We start from the raw sequence: 16,486 nt of genomic DNA, 5'->3' as shown, positions 1-16,486 counted from the left end.
ATCTTCCCGGACCGGGGCACGAACCCGTGCCCCCTGCATCGGCAGGCGGACTCTCAACCACTGCGCCACCAGGGAAGCCCGAAATCAGGATTCTTAAAAGCTCCCCCAGAAGATTGTAAATGTGTAGGTAAGATTGAGAACCACTGCTTTATAGCTGTCATTCTCTCCCTTCCTCAGTTTTTTAAAATGCCTCAGGCAAGCATGTCTACTTTATCATCATCCATTCTTTCTCAATCTTCTGAAGACTAGTTTCTGAACCACCACTCAGCTAAATCTGTACTTGTCAAAGTCACCTATGGACTCCTGACAAATTTACTGTTCCCTTAAGTCTCTCCTTATTTGACACCTCTTTAAAGAATTTGAAATTGTTGACCCATTCCCTCTGTATTTGAAAATTTCTCCTCCCTTGGCATCCCTCTTGACATTCTTCCTACCTTTCTAACTACTACTCTTCTCTCTTTCACACTATGCTTCCACCTATCTGCTTTTTATTTGTCTGTTCACTGACTGCTGCTTTCATTATGCTAAAGACTCCCAATCTGAGTCATTCCAACATACCCAAGTCAACGCAGCTTCTTCAATTCAACCTCCACTCTTCCCTCTATTCCTGATTTCCTTTACAAGTTTCACATCCTAGATCCAAACATCTATCTACAGCTTCACCTGAACATTCCACAGCTTTCTCAAATTCAAAAATATCCAAAATAGAATTTATCATCTTCCCTCCATCTATGTGTTCCTCATTTCCAATCAATGGAACCAAATCAAATCCTCAGTCTTGATTCCTCCTCCTTTCTTTCCCGAGGTGACAGCATCTATCAAATTCTACCTCACTCTGCCAGAGTGAGGATCCAAAACACAGATCCATTAAGCGGTTTCTTACCCATCACTTTCAACGCAACCCCCTTAGCCAAGGATACACGGCCCTGGTCTGGCCCTCTACCACTCTCGCTGTTCTCATCTTCCACCATTTCCCCATCTCACCCCCGCATTCAAGTCACATCAACATTGCTGACTTCGTAATTGTCACTGACAATGACTTCTCTAAACTACCAGGGTTTCTCATGCCTCCTTGCTTTCTCACTGACTATATTTATATTCTCTTCTTGGAAAGTTATTCACTTACATCCTGCACTTGGCAAAATTATGTCACACTTTAAAACTCTACTGTGTGCCCCCGACTTTATATACATCCAAGCTGAGTTAGCCATCTCCTACTCTGTTCCCTTACTATACTAGGCATATCTCTATTCACACTTAACAGAGGGTATTATAATTGTTACTTTACTTATCTGTCTTGTATATTACATAGTAAATTCCTTGATGACAAGAGTTATGATATTCATTTCTGTATCCCTAGCACCTATTCAGCCTGGAATAGTGCAAATTTTATGTTTGACATAATTTCCATTATTTACAAAATGTCAACTTGATACCCCCCAAAATGGTCTTGATACTAATATTTTTTAAAGAGTTCTTAATATTCATTATAAAATAAATATCAGGCAACAGGATCCTAAGTAAAATAGTTGACTACGAGATATATTTAAACTCTGACTGTCAAAACAACACCACTCTAAAAATGCAACCAAGAGCAGATTTCATAAAATAGGAATACAACAAAGAAAGGAAGCATAGCAGGGGTAACACACTGACCTAGCCAATGCCTCAACTGGCTATCCACATCCTGTTAATGCTGATAACTAAGAGGGTTTATAATCCCTCTATGGTTATAACTATAGTAAATCAAAAAAGGATAAATACACCAAATCCAGAGTTTATTTTCTAAAACAGGTGATGATTTTCTCCCTTGCCACTTTGTTGAAATGAATTATTAGAATAACTGACTTTGAAGCTACTATTGGCCAACCAAGCATATCCTACAGATTTTTTTCTTCCTTTCTTGCCTGCACTTCAAAAATATGGTGCTTTGGACTTAAAATGTATTAACCTAAAGAAAAAAATGCTTAGAAATTGGGGTCCGGCGGCGGGGCGGTGATCTATGGATGTTAGGAGAATATTCTTACGGAAAACAAGCCTCCCAGGACTATCACATTGACTCAAGGTTAGACCAATATTTATGATTTTATGCAGATAAGATTTTAAAAGCTGAAAATTTCAATCTGTAAAATGATATACGAACCAAAGAGGTGTCATACCTGCCCCCCAAACTACTGGGTGACCCAAAGGACAAATAATTTGCCAAAGGACAGCCTGGCCCGACTGCCGGTAGTACGTCTCTGAGATAAGTAGAAGCTGCCAGGGGAATAAACTCCCCCTACCTGAAGAGCCGAGCGGCTGCCAGGCGTGTGATAGTGTATTTATCAGAGAACAGATTCTGCAGAGTACGAAAGCACCAGGGCAAAATTAAAAATTATCAGGACTGTCTAAACTCTGAGGGTACAACGCACACATGTGCACACCGAAGGGCGGATACCCAGTTTTGCCAAAGCGTGCAAACTTCGACGGGTCTTTCAATGCAACAATTTTCAGACAAAACCCTGACGATTCTCGAGTATGTCAGAATCATCCTAAGGAGAGGGCTAACTCTTAGTAAGAAGAGGGCAAGGGCTGAAGAAGAGATCTCCGGTGTAAATAACCAAGGAAGGAATCGTGGCTGCTTTGTGAATCTGTCCGACCTGGGGGGGGGAGGGGGGAACCGAGGCGAATGCAGCTTTCAAAGACGAGGGGGGCGACAGTGACCGTTTTGGCCATTAGACTGAACGGATAGCGGCAGCCTCGCTGAAGTGGCAAGCCGGAGTAGGAGGGGTGGGAGGGGTAGGAGAGGTCGGGCCGGAGCGTCAGCCGCGGCGGGGGTGGCGGGGTCCCACCCCAGGCCAACCCCGCCGAGGGGCGGCGGGTCGGGCCGAGGCGGCTACACCCCGGTCACGCCCGGAGGTCGGAGGGCTCCTGGCCGGGGAAGGAGAAAGACCCGAGTCCGCGCGCACAAAGCTGCCGCCACCGCCCAGGCAGCAGGCGGGCTGCGCCCAACTTCTGGGCGAGAAGCCGCCGGCCGCAGCCCACCATCCGGTCCCGCTCCCCAGACCTCCGGACGCCCCAGGCGCCCAGCACCGTCTCGCGCCCAACCGCGGCGCCTCGCGCGGGAGCCGTTACCTCCAACGAAGCCGCCGCTCCGAGGACAAAGTCCCGGTGCCCTCCCCGCCGCCGCCTCGCCCCGGCTCCTCCCTGACAAAAAAGTTATAGGTCGCCGGCCGCCCTGGGGGCCCGGCGCGGTTCGCTCGGCCGGACTCACCAGAGCGGCTCTCCAAGCTCCACCTCCAGAATCTCGACTTGTCTGGCTCGCAGCGACAGCGACGGCGGCTGCTCTGCTTTCTCCCGAGTAAGTAGCACCACCTGCCCACCTTCTTCCTAGCAGAACGGGTCTCCGCGAGCCATCTTCCCCCTCCGCTCACTGACTGACAACCCACCCCCGAGAGCCGCCACTGCCGCCAGCTACCCTGACGGGCAACACCAGGGACCCGTCCCCAGGCAGCCAACCGCCACCGCCCCACGCCAGCTCGGCCTATCACCGCCCGCCGGGCGGGACCAGAGCAACTTCTCCACCAGTAAGAATCTTCCTTTGCTAGGCCTGGGGCGGAGCCATGAGGTGGGAGGGAGGGCTGCTTGGTGGGCGAGGTCTGAGCAATAGGCGTGGTCGGGGCACCCAAGGGGAGATGATTGACTGTTAAGATTGCGGCAACAACTAGGCGATAGTGATCAGAGAAGGTCTCTTGGACTCAGCCATTAGGATTTACAGCCCTCCCAGAAGAAAATAAGCCTTTCGGAATGCTGTTGACCGTAATCACAGAAGAGAAACTAATTGATATCTTAATTTCTTGGTCAGGAGGATTTACTTCCCAGTAATTCGAGTCACCAGAATTTATCAAAATTTTATCAAATCCTCGGAGGGGAGAAAAAAATGTACGTTTTGCAAAATGGTAATAAAAACTCTTCTCACCTTATATCATTGCTTTTGGCCTTAGTCGGGAAAAAGTCAAACAATTCCACAATATCCGTTCCATGAGCTGTTTCGTTTTGTTTTGTTTTTCTTCATCTTCCCTCCCTACTCTTCTCCCAAATACACACTAAATATTTTATGTAACGACTGGAACCTGAGCACATCTGAACTATTTCCTACATATAGTTCCTCTGTTTCGACCTTGTTGATTCCTCCTACCACATCCCTCGCAAGTCCAATCAGAATTGATTAGAAGAAAAATGAACCTTCAACCTGGAAGACAGGAAGCCACTTTAGTTTTATAAGAAAGGGGAAGGACTTCTCCTAAAGCCCCAAGATCTTTTCAAACATAGCACACACATAAATAACAAGCAAAAAGTAACAAAATATATTACTTGATATTGAAAGGGAATCAAGCAAACAACTTCAGGTAATCATTAGGGTAGATCTATAGAACAATCAGGATCCCCCATCCAAGAGCATAGACTGATTTATAAGTAAATAATAACAAAATATGGTGATAAGGGCAACAGAGCTAGGTTCAATGAGCCAGAGGAACACAGAAGAAGAAATTATTGTGTTTAGGAGAGTCAGGGAACTTCACAAGGAAGGTGATATTTGAGTTGGATCTTAAAATGTAGATGGGAGTTTGCCGGAGAGGGAAGTCAAAGGGCATTTCAGGAAGCGGGAACAGCAAGTTCAAAGGCGTGAAGTGTGAAAGGGCACTGATTGGCTGCAGAACACTGAGAAAGTTGGTGGGGTTGAAAGGCATGTAGCAGCCAAAAATTAAGCTAGAGAAAAACACTGAGATGAGATTATAAAGGCCATATGAACTACACTAAGGTATGTAGATGAGCACTGTCCAACAGCGCTTTCTTCAAGGATGAAAATGTTCTATATTTGCGTTGTCCAATATGATAGCCACTAGCCACAAGTGGCTATCCAGCGCTTGAAATATGGCATAGTGGAGGAACTCAATTTTTTTTTTGAATTTTAATAGCTCCCATATTGGACAGCTCAGGTTTAGATGTTATTCTACAGGCAATGAGGGACTCATAGAAGCTTTTAATCATGTGGACAATCTTAAAGACAGTGTAGAGAGTGCCTGTTCTGTTTGATGAGAATCTTGACAGATCAGACCAGGGTACTGGTGGAGGACTGCAGGATAACTTAGGTCAGCTGGGCCAGAGCCTGGCCAGGGGAAGTGTTTACCTGAAGGAATAGAAACAGGAAGATCCAGAGAGTGTGTTGTACTCTAACATCTCAAAAAATGCAAGCAGTCAAAACCCAAGAAATTGAATTCTGACATCAAGTCCTGACAGAATAGGGAGTAGGAGAGTGAGGTGTCAGAGAGGGAAAGAAAGCCACAAGTCCAGCTGATCATAAAATAGGGAGAGAGCAAGGGTGAGCAGAGGAGTACACACACAATCAGTTTTACTGACAATTAGCCATGTGGGCCACTGATGTGTTGGCCTGATTTAAAGAGCCAGAGATTCTGTTGGCAAGAAGGTCCACTAGGACCAGGGCAAGACCCCAGCAGACATGAAGGGCCAAACCACACCTTCGGAAATGGGAGAAAGGGGCAAATACTTATTGACTTCCTGCACTACACAGGGCACTCAGCTTGTCAAGGATACAAAAGCATGCCAGAAGCTCACAGTATGGGTCCCTGGGTAACAGGTGAGAAGTAAAGCAAAGTTTAATCATTTATCACAACGATAGAAGAGATAACACAAAGCAGTACGTGATTGATTCATTGTTCAGATGATTTTCTAGGCAATAACTGCTGTGTGAGTTCAGAAGAGAGAGCAAGCCCTTCAGTCAAGGATGGTCAGGGAAGGCATCATGGGAGAGGTAAAAACTGAGCCAAGTCTTGAAAAATGGGCAGAAATTTGAATCCGAAAAAAAAACACGTGAGAAGGAAACTCTTGGTATGCCTGGAAAAGAAACAGAAGAGGGGGGCTTCCCTGGTGGCGCACTGGTTGAGAGTCCGCCTGCCGATGCAGGGGACACGGGTTCGTGCCCTGGTCCGGGAAGATCCCACATGCCGCGGAGCGGCTGGCCCCATGAGCCATGGCCGCTAGAGCCTGCGAGTCTGGAGCCTGTGCTCCGCAATGGGAGAGGCCACAGCAGTGAGAGGCCTGCGTACCACAAAAAAAAAAAAAAAAAGAAAGAAAGAAACAGAAGAGGGGAAGTATAAGCAATGTACAGAGGACATGGGGAGCCATACGAGCTGGCCAGACCCTGCCAAGCTAGGTTGGAGATGGATAATAGAGTGCCTTAAAAGCAAACTCAAATGTTCAGGTTCTGTCTGCTTGCCAGTAGCTTCCTGTCTGTTCCTTAGAGTTACTTGGGACGACTTTCAAAAATATAAATGCCGAAAGCATACCCACGTCAAATAAATCAGAAAATTGGGGGATGGATATAGGGTTTATTTCACAAGCTTCCCAAGTGAACCTAACATACACTCAGGGTTGAGACCAGGGGAATGACATCGTAACATTTTACTAATGCTAAATCAAGACCGTACATAGGATGGATTGAGTGGGAGAGACTGAAGGCTGTCTATTTATATTCATATATTTGTTTCCTTTCTGCAAGAAGACAGAAAGCAATTTATTGCCTGACCACTTCCTGTTTTGAAGTGGTGAGATGATATAGAAGGCAATTTAAGTCATCTTTCCTCTAAGTCAGAGTAAAACCAAAACACAAATTTATGTTCGCGGTCCACTCTCCTTTCTATCACAATTTGTGCATATAAAAATATTTTCCAACAATAACAGCCTGCAGTTAACAGTTACACATAACCATTTGTGTCTGAGCAGCAAAGCACCAGGAAAATGCCTGACAACATTGTTTCAAAAGGGAAATGCTTTTAACCTACTTTATGAAAGTCAGCATACTCCAGACCTTAACTACCCAACTTTGCCAGTCTCCAATATCTGTATGCATAATTCTACATTAACTACTAAAATGCATTTACGTTCTTGCAAATAAGTTGAACATTTTAAAGCGTGAACATTTTCCCTATGATATCAAATTTCAGAAACCTAAGAAACATTTAACTCAAATATATTTCTATTGAATTAACCGTAAAACAGCTAGGTAACATGACTATTTTCTTCCAGGTTTATTGAGATAAAATTGACATATAGCATTGTGTAAGTTTAAGGTGTACAATTTGACAATTTGATATACAGACTGTGAAATAATTACCACAGTAAGATTAGTTAACACATCCATCACTTCACATGGTTAACTTTTTTCTTTCTTTCTTTCCTTTTTTTTTTGGCTATTGTTGTGAGAATGTCTAGGATCTACTCTCTTAGCAACTTTCAAGTATACAATACAGTATTGTTAACTGCAGTCAGCACGCCGTACATTACATCCCCAGAACTTATTCATTTTATAGCTGGAAATCTGTACCAACATCTCCCCATTTCCCTCCACCTGCAACCCTTGGCAACCACCAATATATTCTTTGTTTCTATGTACCATGACTATTTTAAATGACAGAGTCAGGAGAATTTTATCTTGAAAAAAACATGAAGAATACGTTACTTTAGTGGCAAGGATGTTAAAACGTACTTTTTTAAAAAAAAATTAAAACAAAAAGAGTGTGCCTAAGAGGTCATTCTGTCTTGCTGTGCCAGATTCTCCTTCTAAGAGAGCCAATCCAGCCAGTGCCCACAGCAGAGGCAATAGCCATGATCTGTGCCATGCAACCCCCTTCCTAGAACCATATAGGCCAAGGGTAGCCAGGCCTAATGATGTGAACACTCCATCCAAACAGGGATGGTGGTAATTACCTAAACCCATTCTCTTTCAAGAATGTGAACTGGAAATGGGAAGAGAAAATCACTCACGTGGTGGGTGCAGAAGCTAAAAAGTCAGGCAATAGAAGGAAGCCCTGAGAAGCCCCAAGAGGGGCAAGTTATGAGGAAACTGAAGCCATTAGGCAGTGAACAGAGATAAAAAGTAGAGGATAAAGTAACTGGTAACAAAGGACAGAGTAGAATGAGTCACCGTAATAAAGATGAGGATCAACGAAATCCTGCTGTTGAGGGGACAATGAAATAATCCATCTCCTACAGCTGCACTGAATCACACCAGTTTCCAGTGTTTGCATTCAACATCTGTGAGATCTAACTGCAGTTGTTTCCAGAGTCCTATAAGATTCCCATCTGCATCACCTAAGCTATTCTAAGTAAATTGTTGTACCTTTCATGCCTGTATGAAACAATAAGTAGACTCCCAGAATCATGCACCAAGTGAGAGAAGCTGGATCAATTGCATTTTGCAAAGTGAATTTTATCCTTCAAGGTTGGTTCCGGGTTTTTCTAGGAATAACATCCTAGAAAGAAGACAACGTTCTCTATATCTTAAAAAAAAAATTCATAAGTTAAAATTTCAATATCCTTATAACAGATGTTTTAAGGGAAAATAACTTTTTTTCTCTTAACTTTTAACAGCGGAGACAATCTTGTTCATATTTATAAAAAGCCATATAGATAGGGGTGGAAAGCCTAATGACTAACTGCTACCCTCATTAGAAAAGAAAAATAGCCACATATATCTTCTAAGACATTTTATTAGCCAGTGTTTTCTAGAAGAATTATTGTTGGGAGAGTCTTGTTTTGCACGTTTTATAAATCATGTTTTTGAAAAATATTTTATGACATGGGAAAAAGATGAAAAATGGGTACAAAACTGTATACGTGGGACTTCCCTGGTGGCACAGTGGTTAAGAATCTTCCTGCCAATGCAGGGGACACAGGTTCAAGCCCTGGTCCAGGGAGATCCCACATGCAGCAGAGCAACTAAGGCCGTGTGCCACAACACGAGAAGCCACCGCAATGAGAAGCCCGCGCACCGCAATGAAGAGTAGCCCCCGCTCGCCGCAACTAGAGAAAGCCCGTGCAGCAACGAAGACCCAACACAGCCAAAAATAAAAGACATTAAAAAAAATAAATACATTTTTTTTAAAAAGCAGTAATCTTAAAAACAAAAAAAAGAGAGAGAGAGGCAGGGAGAGGCACACCCGCAAAGAGTTTTGCCAACCCATTCACTCTGGTTTGTTACTCTTGGGTTAAGAGAGTCCAATGTATGAATAATACTATTTTTCAATTTTGTTCTCATCTACTTAGTCACCATCACCACACCCTGATATTTATGCAAAAAAGAAAAAAGTTCCAGTGAGCAAATTCAACATCATCCCCAATGTTTAATAAGGACAAGCCCGTCACCCATTTCCTCCATCGCCATGTTGAAATGACTCAGTCCTCCATTAAGCTGGTCTTTCTTGATAACCATTATGTCAGCAGAACCAAGGAACACCTTCTGTAGACTTCTCTGTTTACCTGAGGCAAGTCCTCAGCACAGGCATGGGACACATGTCCGGGCTCAGCTCCCCCTGTGTCCTTTAAAGGGTGTCATTTCCCAAAAAACCACTACCTCTATGGGCTGAACCATGGTACTAATCTTTAAAGTCATTCTTGAAGATTTTTTTCAAATTTGAATTACACCAGGAAGAAAAGAAGTCACATTGGTCATCAAAAAATTAGCAGAGATCGAGAATTCCCTGGCGGTCCAGTGGTTAGGACTCTGCTTGCTCACTGTCAGTGGTCTGGGTTCCATCCCTGGTCAGGGAACTAAGATCCCGAAAGCCTCAGAGCTCGGCCAAAAAAAAAAAAAAAAAAAAGAATCAGCAGAGATTAATTGATCATATTTCTAAGACAGAGCAGGGCTTTAGGAAAGACAATGGGGAGGACGGATGCAAGGAATGTAGATATTTGAGCCTGGGACAGTAACTAGGGAGCTCTTTCCCTCTGGAGACCATGGGCAGTAAGATGCTATGGGGATCTGAGAAGAATCAGGGGGACCCTTGAAGGAAATAAGATATGCTGAAGGGGTCAAGGAGGGGCAGGCTATTTTGACTTGGACCAGTCCTGCCAGCTCTGCAATTGTAATTTTGTTTTAACAGAGGTATAACATACATATAGAAAAAGAGAGAAAACAAAAATACAATGACCTCAGTGGATTGTCACAGGTGAACACTGCAACCACTGATCCGTGTCAAGAAAAAAAAAATTGACAACAATTCATAAGCTCCCTTGGGCCTGCTGCCAATCACCACTTGCTCCTTCCTTCCCAAAGATAACCTCTGTTTTGACTCCTATTGCTCTAATGTAGCTATACTTATGAAATTTGATGTAAGTGGAATCATACAGAATATATACTCTTAAGTCATTTTTTCCTCTACATATTGCTTGCATTCCATCCATGTTTCTTGTACTTATAGTTTATTCATTCTCATTGTTATATGGTATTCTACTATATGAATATGTTACAATGTATCTGACAATACTACAGCTAACGGACATTTGGGTAGTTGTCAGAGGAAGACTATTACAAACAATGCTGCTGTGAGCATTCTTGTACTACATGGCTCTCAGTGTACATGTATGTGTACTTTTGTGGTATATATCCAGGAGTGGAATTTCTGGTTATAGGGTCAGCTTATGCTCTCCTTTACATGATACTGTCAAGTCATTTTCCTAAGTAATTGTATCATTTACGTGGAATATGAGAGTTCCAGTTGCTCCACATCCTTGTCAATATTTGTATTACCAGCCCTTTAAATTCTAGCTATTCTAGTGGATAGGTAATGGTATCTCACTGTGGTTTTAATCTGCGTTTTCCAGATGACTAATGCAGACCTTTCCACGTTCAGCAATTTTAAAGCATCTCTGCATGTCTGTTTCATTGCAAATCACTGCTAAGTCACATTTTGATTCAGACTCAACAGTCTTTTTTTAATTGAAATATATTTGACATATATCGTAAATTTAAGGTATATAACATGTTGATTTGATACATTTTTATATTATAATATGATTGCCATCGTAGCTATAGTTAGCACTTCTATTATGTTGCATAACTATCATTTCTTTTTTGTCGTTGGAATAATTAAGATCTAGACTTAGCAAGTTGGATGATTATAATACAATATTATTGTCTATATTCACCATACTGTGCATCAGATCTCCAGGACCTATTTGCCTATTAGTTGCAAGATCAACAATCATTTATTAAATCCCTGCTGTGAATCTGAGACTACATGTGTTAGTTGCCTCCAATTACATGGCCTGAAGAAGGTGGTGAGAGATTTTTCTGGACTAGGTGATTTCTGGTCAGACCTGCTGGTTTAGCTCCAGTATATTTTCACTGACATTGCAGGGAGGACACTACTGGGAGAAGAATATGCCAGCAGGGCAGGGAAAGAGGAAAGGAGTTGAGTATAAAGAGTGAAAACCAGCTGCATTTCCAAACTTTACAGCTTGAAAATAGTTGGTGACAGTTTCCACAAGGAAATAATTTAACCTGTCAGCCATAAAATAGGATGATTATTAATACTGATACAGATAATACTAATCCTTGTAAGCAAGGGAAAAGTGACCTTGGACAGGTGTTTGACGGTATTGTGAAATAAAAATCTCCTAGACAGATCTTTCTTGGAATGACTCATAGCACAGCTTCTCTAAAAATGTGGGTAAACCTCTGGGAACATGAGGTTCTTTGAAGGCCAAAGAAAAGTTTACTTGGCCTCAAATCCCACCTGGCAGTTTTTTCCAGAGCTGGCAATAGGGGCTGATGAGAAGCTCTTTTCTGTTCCAGAAAAAGAGGTTGCAAATTATCTTCCTCTGCACCTCAATCAAGAGGTGGTGCTAGATGACCTTCCCCCCTGCTACCTGTCACAGGTTGACTGGAGTGTATGAATATTCCACCATAGGGTCTATTTGTCAGACTGAGGTGCTGTCACTGTGCAGACAGTGGAGAGGAATGTGGGGAGAGTATTTGGGAAGGGTAACACCTTAACGGGCTACTTAACAACCTCGACCAGTTAGACACACCTTTGTTTAGCATATCCGCTGAAGTCTCACTGAAAAGGAAACCCTAAAGGACAGTAGGCCTTGACTGAGGAGAGGGCCAAGACAGTCTGAACTCTGGGCACGTTCAAGGGGATAGGAAGACCAGCTCCTGCCTAAGGCGGGAACTAGCTCTTGGTGACCGGGAGTGAAGGGGAGGAAGAAACCTGGGAAGGAGTGAGCATAAGGCAACTGAAGGCAAAGGTCAACCATCTCCCAATTTTCCCTAAGGCTGACCCTGAAGTATTGAAACCTAAGTGACCTGAATTCCCTGCAGTGAACCTAATAACAGATCCAGCATTTTGGCCACCTTAATTACCCATTCAGATCTCCCCAGAACACACCCGTGGTGCATTTGGAAGGACAAGTTGAACTCTCCTGGTGAGCCAGGTCTTTCTTGTCCACCCAGCTTGCCCAAAGGGCTGTAGTTGAGCTTTCATATAATCACATTTTCATTTCTACGCAACTCACACCTTATTCAGATGAACAGTCTACTGTTGGTGGCATATGTCTGCCCAGAGATGAAATCTTCATCTCTCTTTTCCTTGTCTAGAAGACACAGGAGAACTGAGAAACTGAATTTTGAGGGAGAAGTAAGACAATGAATAGACCCAGAGGGTCTAAAAGATGAAGAGTGGCCACGTGGAAAAGACACATTTTGGAACTAGAAGGCAGGATTGGGCTGACACCTCACATTGACCTTGTGTGACTTTAAACAAGCTCTGTGGATCTCAGTTTTCTCATCTGTAAGATGAGTGGAGTAAAATGTTCTGAGCTGAAAGTAAAATGTTCGTTTATTTGACATACTGGAGTTTTGCTCAAAGTTTTTACCCAGAAGGTAGATTGTGGAGAGAGAGGCCTAATTATTCTCCATTTTCTCCCCAGAGCCTTGTGTGCTCTGGCTCCAGAGAGGCTCTCACTGACTCACATTGCATCTCCTGGGCTCTTTTGCTCTCTGGTTCTATCTGAGTTTGGCTAGTAGGAGATACCTGTAGGAGAACTGAGAACTGAATGAGAGAAAGAGAGAGATTTCTTTCCTGCTTCCTTCCTGCTTTGATGTGCTGCGTCCATAAGTCCAGCTTTTATGGGATGGCCCTTCCTCCAGCTGGTAACACCTTTTCTCTCTTTGCCCCCTCAGACCTACTATTGGTAATAGCTTCCCACTGTCGACAGTCCCTGGGTACCTTAACATCTTTGCTGTCTCCCTTGACCTTGCCCTCATCTCTGTAAATAGTCCCTTTACTAAAACCTCTTCCACTGAACTATTTTGAGTGGAGAATTCAGTTTCCTACCAGGATCCTGGTTAATACAAAAATTTTCTCTTCAAAGAGAAAACTATGAATTACAGAACTTCCTGAGTCCCCCCTGTCCCCACTTGATGCTAGCTATTACTCTTTTTCCCATTTCCAGAGAATGATGAGGTCTGATGGGTGTATTTACTTGGAGGAGCGAAAGGAACACAGAGTTAAGAGGTCTCCTTCTTTTTATTACTTACACTATTGTTTTCCTTTTTTTATTGAACAGTAGTTGCTTTACAATACTGTGTTAGTTTCAGGTGTACAGCAAAGTGATTCAGTTATACGTACATATATATATTCTTTTTCAGATTCTTTTCCATTATAGGTTATTACTAACACTATTGTTTTTCAGGTGGACTTCATCAGTGCAGCAACTCACAACAAAGTGCAGGTACACACTTCACATGAAAGAAATCCAGGTTGGGAAATGGTTAAGTTATTTGGCTAACACAAATGCCGAATTACATGATCCAAGCTCCAAAGACCATTTCCTCCCTCTCCACACCTCCTCCAACAAGAATTATGGGACTTGGCTTTGAAACATGACGAGGTTAAGCAGGCGGTTTCCAAGTTTTCCCTTTCACTTTGCATCCAGGATAAACATAATCCATGACTTTGATTTTTACACATTTTCATTTCAGTCAGGAGTTGGCAGTTTTTCAGCAGGGCTGCACCAAGTTTCATCTGTTTACTGAAATTTACATTTTTTACCCTTTCTGGTTATAACCTTTCTCCCTATGTCCTCTTCTTCCCTCCTTCCCCAGTCGTTGTGGATCAAGGACACTATATCATCCAGGGATGAAGGGATTTGAGAGGCTAAATGTTATAGACATATCCAACTTGACTAGAAGTTTCCGTGAGGTCTGAAAACTAGACATGTTGAAGACACGTAAGATTGTCAGGGAGGTGGGGAGTTTGCAGTTGTGGAGAATAAAACCCGGAGCTTTTAGAGCATTAGAGAGATTTGAAGTAAAAGGAGGAAATGAAAAAACTTTTAAAAGCAAAGATAGCTTGGATAAGTCTCTCCTGAAGTGTGTGCCGTGGAGCCCTAACACCGTACCTCCCGTGCAGGGTGAAAGTTGGGGGGAGATTATGATCAAATACGTTTGGGAAATAATACAAAATATGGCACCTCCTTGGAGAGTCCCAAAGCCTACTAAAGGTACTGAGAACTCTTGTAGTAAAGAATTCTGTTTAATGGTTGAGTCACCAAGTTTCCCCGCAAAATTCTTAGTCATGGAACTTTTAAAATAACATCTATTTTCATTCTCTTGTGGAAATATCAAGGAACAAACTTTGAAAAACATAGTCTGTCATACTGGGAGGAGAAACTCAGGGAATAAAAACAGAAGAACCTGGGCTTCTCTGGTGGCGCAGTGGTTGAGAGTCCACCTGCCAATGTAGGGGACAGGGGTTCGTGCCCCGGTCCGGGAAGATCCCACATGCCGCGGAGCGGCTGGGCCCGTGAGCCATGGCCGCTGAGCCTGCGCGTCCGGAGCCTGTGCTCTGCAACGGGAGAGGCCACAACAGTGAGGGGTCTGCGTACCGCAAAAAAAAACCCCAGAAAAACCTGATTTGTATCTTCTCTATCTCTTTCTTACTTCCTGGGCAATAGGGCTCTTGCACTAGGATTCAAAGTCAGACTGCAGCTCTTTTCCACCCTGATGAATATTCTAGTTGAAAACGGTCTATATAGTATATAATACCAGACTGGCAAATGTTAAGTGTTCTGCAAATGTCTGTTGAATGAATTTATGATTGAATAAAATGAGTTAGTCCCTGTAAACCATGCACAATGCCTGACACAAAATAAATAGCAACAAATGCTATTATTACTATTCATCATGATCTCTGGTTTAGAGGAAACAGAAAAACTCAAACCTTGTTACTGTCCCCCCCTTCAAAATAACTTAAAGACTTCGATGGGCTCTGTCATCAGGTAACATACATTTTCTGAAGGAGAACCAAATGATTAAGCCACAATAAAATGACCTTTCACACAGAGAAGTCTTACATGGAAATATATCAGAATCACGGACAAAAAATTCTGTTTGCTTAGAGACACAGACAACGAATGGCATGTTTCTACAAGGAAGAAATGAACTGGGTAAAATAAATATATACATACATACATACATATATATATTATATTCCAATTCTGTGATGTCAGAAGGAAGAGCTAATTTGTTGAGAGTTTTGTTTTTATTTTTAATATCCTTCCATAGTTGCCATTACTTACAATAACAACATAAAACATGAAGGAGGTGAAGTAACTTATTTCACTTCTGCTCCTACCTCGACTTATAAACAGAATGGAGGCTCTAACAAACTGCAATTGTTAAGATTATGTGGATCAGCTTCCTTAGAAGGAATTTATCTTGTCTAAGAATCTCAAGAATTTCCTGAGTTAGTAATGTACCAGAGTTTGTTTTTCGCTGACAACTATTAACTAATCACCTCAAATCTTTTGAAAGAGAACTGTCTTTCCTGCCCACAGTATATCACGAAAACATTAAGAATAGGGTCGGGCTTCCCTGGTGGCGCAGTGGTTGAGAATCTGCCTGCCAATGCAGGGTACACGGGTTCGAGCCCTGGTCTGGGAAGATCCCACATGCCATGGAGCAACTGGGCCCGTGAGCCATGGCCGCTGAGCCTGCGCGTCTGGAGCCTGTGCTCCGCAACAAGAGAGGCCGCAACAGTGATAGGCCCGCGCACCGTGATGAAGAGGGGCCCCCACTTGCCACAACTAGAGAAAGCCCTCGTACAGAAACGAAGACCCAACACAGCCATAAATAAATTAATTAATTAAAAAAAAAAAAAAAAAGAATAGGGTCATGCTTTTATTGAGCACTTTCTATGATTTTAAACCATAGAAATAGATTTGTATTTATATATGTGTTATCTCATTAATGAAAGAGAAAGTTGTCAGTTATTTGGAAGAGGAAAAGCTCCAATAAATAAAAATATTACTTATTTCAAATGCATTTATTTTCATTTTATTGAGTTTTAGGAATTTATGTAACATTAAGGGTCACAGTTCAGCATGGCCAAAGTAAAAGAAGCTCTGATTTGAAGTTGCTTCAGTAAGGAAATTTGCATAACCTCACATACCAGGAGGTACAGCGGAAGATCAAGTCTCTGGCTGGAGTGATTCAGTGTCTCAATGATTTCATCAAAGGCTTGGGTCCTGTCCCTCCCTCTGCTCTGCCCTCTGCCCCACTGGCTGCTTACTGAGGCTGGTTCTCTCCTCATGATAAAATGGGTACGAGCAACAAATAATCATTCATTATTCATCTACAACA

The 16,486-nt window shown here is 42.8% G+C and overlaps 1 protein-coding gene across 4 annotated transcripts in view; it reads right to left on the bottom strand.

Annotated features, from left to right (window-relative positions):
- Positions 1 to 3,407, bottom strand: part of HYCC1 (hyccin PI4KA lipid kinase complex subunit 1) — an 84,804-nt gene extending 81,397 nt beyond the window's left edge. For all 4 annotated transcript variants that reach the window (XR_014326445.1, XM_082846371.1, XM_082846373.1 and 1 more), the window contains exon 1: positions 3,254 to 3,407. The gene's annotated coding sequence lies outside the window, so the exon portion shown is untranslated. The remainder of the gene's footprint in view (positions 1 to 3,253) is intronic.
- Between the last annotated feature and the right edge of the window lie 13,079 nt (positions 3,408 to 16,486).

The sequence above is a fragment of the Leucopleurus acutus genome (genome assembly GCF_964270905.1).
Source record: "Leucopleurus acutus genome assembly, chromosome: 9".
Taxonomy (NCBI): domain Eukaryota; kingdom Metazoa; phylum Chordata; class Mammalia; order Artiodactyla; family Delphinidae; genus Leucopleurus; species Leucopleurus acutus.
This window is presented reverse-complemented; position numbering and strand designations above follow the sequence as displayed.